This window comes from Cydia splendana, unplaced genomic scaffold (genome assembly GCF_910591565.1).
Source record: "Cydia splendana unplaced genomic scaffold, ilCydSple1.2 scaffold_72_ctg1, whole genome shotgun sequence".
In the NCBI taxonomy this organism is placed as follows: Eukaryota; Metazoa; Arthropoda; class Insecta; order Lepidoptera; family Tortricidae; genus Cydia; species Cydia splendana.
The window spans coordinates 104,377-113,443 of NW_026946902.1; the positions used below are offsets into that span (position 1 = coordinate 104,377).

Genomic DNA, 9,067 nt, shown 5'->3' on the forward strand with positions numbered 1-9,067 from the left:
AAAGTTCTGAAAAAAATAATAGTTTGGTTATAATATTGTTTTATATTTTACAATTTTACCTTGATTTTTCGTTTTTCGTCAATTTTCTATGTTATTCGAAAACTTATTTTAAGCAAAGTATTAACTTTATTAAAACTTTTATAATGTGATCTTATTAAGCATGTATATGAGAAGGGCTCTAGAAAGCGACACCATTTTACAATAGTTATTTATACTTTTTTTTTCGTTTTCAATAAAGAAGGATGTTCGAGAAAATTTTGTTGATTAACAATTGCATAAATTGTTGATAAAATAACTTTTATGCCGGCTGTACACTCTCGGCGAGACACTCCGAGACAGGCCGAGAGCGAGTGTGTACAGACTGCTCTTGTCTTTTCTCGGTTTTTCTTGTCTCGTCTCGCCGTTTCCCGATTGCGGTCGGTTTTTTGCGGCCGAGTCAAAGGGTCTCGCTGCTCCCGCGAGGGCACTTGAGGGGACACATTATAAAATAATGTATTTACTCACTAAACATATTTATTTTGTCAATAGACTCAAATCTAAATGTATACAGGACACATGTTAAATTAAGTTAGAATATTATATCTAGCATAAATCTATAAATAAACTATAATAGGTATCTATCTCCTTATGTCCTAATGCTAATGTTTGTTGTGGTTTTGATGGGATTGGGAATCGCTTATCATCATAATTATTTAGAGCGATTTTGTTGACAGTTTGCGAATATAACTGAGGTGGAGCGTTCATTATACAGTTGTAATAATCCTCACCGGAAACAGTTTTAGCTATGACATACTTCTTTATGCCCTTGATTTTTTTAATAACATTATCCTCTTCTTTCTCTTTACCCCCGATTTTCCCCATGAAAACGTCCTCTGCTGCTTTCTCTATATAATAACACTTTGATCTGATTCCTATAAATCTTGAAATTATTCTCCCACTAACCTTGATGACGACAAAGGCAGGTCCCTTCATGGGTTCCGCCGAAATGAATACTACAACAGCCGAGGCAACTGCGGCAGCTACTCTCGCTATTGTCTCTAGTAAAACATGGGCCACCAAAACGTTGCCTGCCGCCCTTCCCTGGCTGCAAGTATACGTGTACTTAGCTGCTGCTCCAGCTACTTCTATGATCTAGTACTTAGCCTTCCGTATACTCTTGACCTGGAGACACGTGGCTATGCGATGACCAGCTCCCAGCCGTTGTGTATGCTGTCGCCACGCTCCGCGGATGACGCCAGCTCTCCGACCAGCTGCACGGAGCACAGCCGCTGCCCTAGCGACTGGTGTGAGTATGTAACCCGTTCAGGGTTAGGGACACGTGACGTCGTTATTGAAAGGCACTGAATTTACTGAACTATTAGTATGTCTTTCCCATCACGGAACAATGGTGTTCCGGACCTTTGGGAGGCGTGCGCGGAGCCGAAGCCAACACGTAGAGGCCCTTTTGACACTTTAATGAAATGTAAGGGGTACACCGAGCGGAGGCTGCCCTTGCCCGTGTCATGGGACGCACGCAGAGGCAGCACCCGCCAGGGTGTAAGGACTATTGAGAGTTGATGGAATCTAAAATGAACTAGGTTATTGGGTGAAAGCGATGGACTAAGAACTGAGCTATGGGGTAAAAAACCGGACGCCTGCCTAATAAAACGGTATGCAATTTTATTTCCGGCAGACGGTGACTCGCCCTTATTAACGGAACTTAACTCTAACGATACATCTTATTTTTATACGTAAACTACTGACTTTATAACTGAGGGCCGCCGCGGCATAAATGTTTGCGGCCGGTCGACAATGCCGGCTCCGCCATCTTAGTAACATTTGGTTAGCCAAATGTTACTAAGATGACGGAGCCGGCATTGTCGACCGGCCGCCCCCGGCGCACCCCCGAGGTGCGTGCGCTCGCGACGAGGACCCGAATAGAAGAGAGTGATGCAACGGACTGTATGAATGTCCATTGCAACGAATGAATGAACGAATGAATTGAATGACTTTACTTATACCTTTTAATTACAACAAGCCATGGATTCTCGTTGATTTGGCGTGAACAAACCTCATCCTTCATTTTTCCCAATACATTCTTATTAACTCTAGGTAAAGCGTAAATATTATCTATTTGTAAATCTGATGTATCGAATTTATCTTCTACATCCGGTTTGATATTCTCATAGAAATCATTTGTATTAACGTCATAGATGAATGAGTCTGTGTCTGTGTATAATAGCCGTATATTTTCATTAAATTTAGGCAGCATATAATTATAATGGAAATCATAGATATGGGTTTTACTTAGTTATAAAACTGTAAACCCCACATATATAGGCTAATCATACTTTATACTATTTCTAGTCATTTGTATTATCGCAATATCATCACTAATTATACATGAGCTATGAAAGTTAAGACGACCGATTAGAGCGCGCGCACCCAACCGTCTTCCCTGACTCTCACAAGCACTTACAACTCTAACATCCTGCCGTTTTTCAACGTTTTCCATAGTTTTACCAAAGACTGCATTGTTCATTAATTTATAAAAGTATTTCTCAAACTTGTTTCTAGACTGTATTCTTTTATCTGTATTGAGATCAATGTACGATTTAAGCCCCATGGACGTTGAGTAAACTCAAGGATGCGGTGGATTTTTTTTACTTTCAACCCATGTCTTATAGCCTGTAGCAGATTTATATATTGAATTACATAATTGCTTTTATCTTCTAGTGTAGCTAATAATTTATTTGTTTTACTCATCCCTATCGATGGAACCTTATTCTCAAAGCAAAACGGGAGGTCGTTGTGTAAATCATGTAAGCTCGTAGGATACTCTAAATCTACTTAAAAAAAGTAGCCTTTTTTCAGGGCATAATTTACTCATATCAAAACTGATGATTTCCTCTTTGGATAGCCAGCGAAAACCTCCCACAGGTAAATACTGGGACATAGCCCATCCATACAAATTATTTGCATCTAAATAAACTATATAATTAGAGGTTTTATCTGAATCATATTTTTTTATATATTTATTATTTGCTACTGCATATTTCCCACAACACTGACTCAACCCCCCTCGTATTCCAGATGAAATGAATTTTATCATAGATATGTCAGTGAGTAGTTCTAACTCGATTTGAGTATGCTTTAGCATTGAGTCCCAGCTGAGTCCAGGGGCGGTGTAATAATGAGCCGGGTCCAGCTTATACGTCTTAAGACAGACATCACGGAAGTTCTTTAAAACTTCTGCCAATAACATGACGTCAGTCTTAAGGTAGTGGTCGCTATACTCTCCCAGAGTTCCAATTTTGAAGGCATCCCAAACATCCTGGGCATGTTGGTAATCCTCATCGGAAATGGGGGAGCTGGCGAGGCTGTTATAGAAGGCAGTCTGAGGAGGTAGTGAAGTTTCCTCGAGCTGCCCCCACCCCCGTACATACTCATAGGGGAACACCCCTTTGCGCGTTAGTAAATCGATTTTATCATGAGAGAAATGTGAGGTAATAACACTTAACTGATTTTTTGGAAGGTTTTGCACTAATTTATCCAATGAGGACGCCATAAATCTAACAGAATCTATAAATCTGTTAATCGTTACAGGAGGTCTTTGGAGGTTTATTGTATAAATACTTGAAGGCACTTTAGTTTGTCAACATCTTGTTTATTTATTTAATTATATTCACAACATATGACTTATCATTACGGCTGATGGAAGTAGAGTAATTTGAAATTCTCAAGTTTGATTTTAAACATACTTCAAACTTGAGGTTCTATATTCAAAGTGCCTCTTTCTGATGAACACTATCAGATTGAATTAAATAATATTTATCACTGAGCAGTTTCAAACGGTTACGATAAGTCTGTTGTGGATGGTATCATCAGAAAAAAGCGGAATAGTATAGTCAACACTATGTTGTATGCGGCACGATCCTCTGAACCGATTAAGAAATATCAAGCGAGCATAACTTATGTTGGCAAGTTCTCTGATGCAATTTACAAAATTTTAAAGTCTAACGACATTCCTGTGGCCTTTAAGACAAATAACACTTTGCACTCAAAGCTTTGCAATGGTAAAGATAAGATCGAGAATGGGAAAAAGTCTGGAGTTTATAAGCTTACCTGTGACGATTGCAATAAGGTGTATGTGGGGCAAACGGGCCGTAATTTCACTACTAGGTATAAAGAGCATGTTGCGTCATATAGACATAACCATCCAGAGAAGTCCAATTTTGCAAAGCACTTATTAGATACAGGTCACACTTTATCTGAGAATCATTCTTTTGATATTTTACATGTTTGCGAAAAGGGATTGCGTTTGGGTATTCTGGAACAACTGGAAATAATTAGGTACAACAATAGGGGCATGATTCTTAACGAACAATTGAATGTTGCGTCATCGCCGTTATTACGAATTTTTCCATCTCACTCACACTTGCACAGTAGGGGGAGTGGTCAAGGTATAAATATGGCCGACCATTCTAGACAGGTCATTCCGTTGCCGGGCGTCAGACCGTCAACAACTCCTGAGGATGCCTCGTAGAGAGGCGAAACACGTGTCGAGGATTATTCTTTTGGTGGTGGTTTGTTATATTTATTTGCGTATTTATTTTTACGGTGGGAGGGTGGGAATAATAATTGCATGTAAAAATACGCAAGTAAGTATAACGGGTTAGCACTGATTGACTAGCACGTTATCTTTTCGCGGATTAGCAAAGTAATATTTTCGTTTTAATTTCTTCAACATCACTAAATATAATACATATTTTATTCACCGACTCAATTCTTCAACATCACAAATTAATCTATAATAACAATTCTAATATAAATTATAAAATATTAAAATACAGACTTAGAAACAAAAACTCAAGGATATTTTTTTTCATAAACCATGTCAAATGTACCTATTAAAATGAATGTAACTCTTCTTCGGTGATGGTGAAGGATGAGGTTAAATAATGATTCAGTTACACTTACTACACTTACACCCCCTTAAATGAATCATTAATTTATTAAGCACCCCCTCAATTTCGACTACACTATGTTTCTAGTATCCTTGATCCTCAAGTTTTCTTTCAATAAGTACATATTTCTGTATTATTATATAAAAGTTTACACACTCTATAAAAAAACTTACATACTACGATATACTATTGTAACATAGCGCCAGCTAGTGGTTTTGGTGCAACTTCGTTGTTTCTGTTATTTCTGTTAGTGTTAATTTCTTTTTAGAAATATTGAACATGATTTAATTTAATTATATAGTTTAATTACAAATAGAAATATTTGTATTTCACCTTTTTTCTTGATATTGTGTCGTTGGGTAATTCAACCTATATGTTTTAAAAGGTAGCACAATATGACTGGCAACGTGCAGTTCGTGTTGTAAAGAGCACTAAATTTGAAATGGAAGGAAAATAGAATGAGAAGAAAAGATTAGTGTCAGAACATAATATTGGTTGTAAAAAAAATTAAAATATATTAATATAAAACTCAGCGTGGAAATCCATTGTCGCTGTATATAGTTCCGGAGATACATATTTTGGTTACTGGGTAAGTAATTCTTGCAACGTTGTGTTTTCACGGCAAACCGGCTAAATCCAAACTCGGTAAAGACTAAGTTATTTATTATTTCCAGGGTTTAATAGGTCGAGGCAAATGTTGCTCTCCTTTGCCATGTTGCTGAGGAAAGAGGTTCATGCCCTTGAGCGTGGCAAGCTGATGTAAGAGACGGGTCTTCTCAAGATCGAAGGCGTCATTCATGGTCATTGTCACGAGTTCCGACCCAAATGCTATTTCTTGACCGCTGCAGACTTTTCTGTAAGTGTTACGATTCGGTTCAGTGTTTAGGTGTCTCTCAGCAGTTATGCACAAAGCTAAATCTCATGATATTTGTTATATTTTTTAGATCGTCTATCTCGTTCGTCTGGCGGAATGCAGAGGAGTTAACTTGGAGGAATTAACATCGTCTGTGGCAGCAGGTATGTGTTGGCCCTTAGGTAGCCCTTAGTAAGCTCATAGTTTACTTGAAGTTCATGTTTTGTTTTGTCATAGCTTTAATATCATAACCAAGGTTTACTGTGATCTAATGGACAGTGTTACTTGCCAATTTAATGCTCAGGTGTAACTTTACGTGTTATAATTATCTGAATAAAATTTAACTAAACAACTAGTTTGATGGTGGTTTATCCTAAGGTAAGAATACAGATATTAATGAACCAACAGCTCTACCGTTAGCAGTCTGAGCTAGAAGATGTAATTTTAGGGCATGTAGGAGTTTTGAGAGAAGAAATAAAACAGCTATCAAGTGGACTCTTGTGTTTTCTTTCCTTTATTACATCCCTAGGTATTATGTAACCAGCCGGGTACATTTTCATAGGTTTACAGGTTACATAATTGGCGCCCACAAGGAATCTGTATTTTACAATTCAGTTTATTTGGATAAACCATCAATTTTGAGTATTAAACTGGCAAACAAGACATTTATTCAAGGTACCTTCTATAGTTGTAGATAGGGCCAACACAGTAGCATTTGAGTATATTTATAAATAGAACCAATGGTAGTCAATGAATGTTTTTATTACTTTATGTGTAATTGTTGAAGTGATTCGATAATATTTTAATAAAAAACAGTTTACCTTAAACGATAGGCAATATAAAATATTAAACATAATTTGTGTGTGTACCTATGTGTAAAATATGAATTTAATGCGTGTAAACAAAAAAATTACTGTGAAATTTTATTGAAATTAAGTAATACATTCAATTAACACATTTTGTGAAGTTTAAACCACCAATTTTACAGATAATTCAATTTTATAATTTTTTTTCTTTCCTGTGAGAATAGTAGTGAAGCAAAATAATTCAGTAGTTAAATATTGACATTTGGAATTATTGCTTTTCTAGCATTTGATAATATACACATTTAGCAGCGTACAGCTTGTTGGTTAACTTTTCATAATGGAGAAAAGAGAGATTTCAGTTAACCCTTTGTCCAAGGAGGAACTTTCTTATGAAGTTGAAATTAGGTCAGAATCTCCGGCTTCTACAGTGGACTTGCTTAGAAAACAACTTAAAAGTTTATTAAAAGACTGTCCATCTGATTCCATTGTGGAAACAGGACTTGACCCGGCCACTGAATCTAAAATAATAACAGCTAAATTATTAGATTTGGATAAATTATGGAAAAAAAGTATGAACAATCAAGAGAAAATTACACTTTTATTAAGGCAAAAGCATTGGCTTATCACTTATTTCACAGAATTTCTAGGGTTCGACCAGAGGTCACAGGTACACAAACACAAATAAAGGCAAGTAAACAATCACTTGACGGTTTTTTGACTAAACTTGATAACGTCGGTAAGGTGACTTCTTCGTTAACGACAGGTGAAGGTTCTTCTGGTAATTTTGTGGAAGAACAGGTTGTGTCGGAGTCGGATCGTAGTCATAAAAGCATTTTGAAATGGAATCTCAAGTTCAATGGACACACAGACCCAAAGACATTTTTAGAAATCGTTCAAGATCTTCAACAGGCTTATGGAGTTTCAGATTCTAAACTTTTGTATTCTGCAGCCAGGTTATTCTCGGATCATGCTCTTATATGGTTCCATGCAAACAGGAATAAGGTGTCATCATGGCAGGAACTTGCATTGTTGTTGTTGAGTGATTTTCAGGATACAGAGTACGATTATAAGTTAGCAAATGAGATTCGTGTTCGTACGCAAGGAGAAGATGAGCCACTTCATCTTTATTTTGCATTAATGTCAGGAATGTTTAATAGGCTGAGTACGCCTTTATCTGAAAAAGAAAAATTGGATATATTGCAAAGAAATATACGTCCGTTTTACTCTCAACAGTTAGCCTTGGTGAATATCAGGTCAATAGAGGAATTGCAGAAGAAATGTAGGATTATTGGAGTTACTAGGCAGCGTTGTTTAAACTTTAAAGAACCACAGAAGAATAATTATGAAGTTATCTCACCTGAATTTTTGTATAAACCACAAAAGAAAACACAGCCAGGAGTTTCGGCTATTTCTTCTTTTAATCAATCTGATCCATCTAATCGCATTAGTCAATCTTTCAGTAATAATAAGCACAAATATGGAGAAAAGCAAATGTCAAATAAAGCATCTAATGATGTACCACAGAGTTCACAGACGTCTACGTCAAAGATGTCAAACGGAGGTGAGGTACGTTCCAATACTAGGAAGGTTTGTTTTAAGTGCGGGATATCAAATCATATTTAAAAAAAAATGCATTCTACGTGGTTGTTTTAAGTGCGGAAAAGACGATCATTTTAAAGCGGATTGTCCTCAAATGAAGAACAAGGACCAAAAAAACTAGTGGACTTAGACTGTGACAATAGCACGCAAAACATGCAGGTATTGGCGGCGATTGAAAAATATTACAGCTACGGATCAATTGCCACAGTCTTATTTGCTACTAATGAGGACGATATTAGACCTTATCTTCAAGTGAGTGTAGGGAAACAACATATTATAGGATTATTCGATTCTGGAGCTTGCGTTTCTTTGCTAGGAAATTCATCACACGCTTACTTTGAAAAACTGGGTTTTACTTTGGTTAAGGAAAATCAAGTTTCTTGCACAGTTGCTAACGGATTTAAAGTAGATTCGTTACGGGTAATTTATTTAACTCATATAATTAAATTTCATGTCGTACCATCAATAGTTTCGAATGTAATTTTCGGTTGTGATTTTTGGAAAGCGTATAGGCTAGCGCCTGAAATTTTCAATAATATAGATTACAGGAAAGTTCCAAAAACATTTTATAGTTATCAAATTAATGAAAAACTAATTCACACGCTAACATCATTTGATAATTTAATGCCGTTTCAAAGGGAATTAGCATCGTCAGTAATTAAGAGATTTGAAGACATTTCAGCGGAAAACAAAGGTTTGGGTAGGACAACTTTAATTGAACACGTGATAGACACAGGCGATGCCTTACCCAGTGGCGTAGCTAGGGGGGGGCGGCGGGGGCGGCCCGCCCCGGGTGTCACCCATTTGGGGGGTGACACCCGACCGTGAACATCAGTAGTGCCATGTATAAAAATTCGTAAAAC

The 9,067-nt window shown here is 37.0% G+C and overlaps 1 long non-coding RNA gene across 1 annotated transcript; it reads right to left on the reverse strand.

The window, feature by feature from the left end:
* Window positions 1-7,179: 7,179 nt before the first annotated feature.
* Window positions 7,180-8,632, reverse strand: LOC134805874 (uncharacterized). The gene is made up of 2 exons (XR_010146416.1): window positions 7,963-8,632; window positions 7,180-7,779 (listed from the first exon to the last, which is right to left on the reverse strand). It is a non-coding gene; the product is annotated as an uncharacterized LOC134805874 (long non-coding RNA).
* Between the last annotated feature and the right edge of the window lie 435 nt (window positions 8,633-9,067).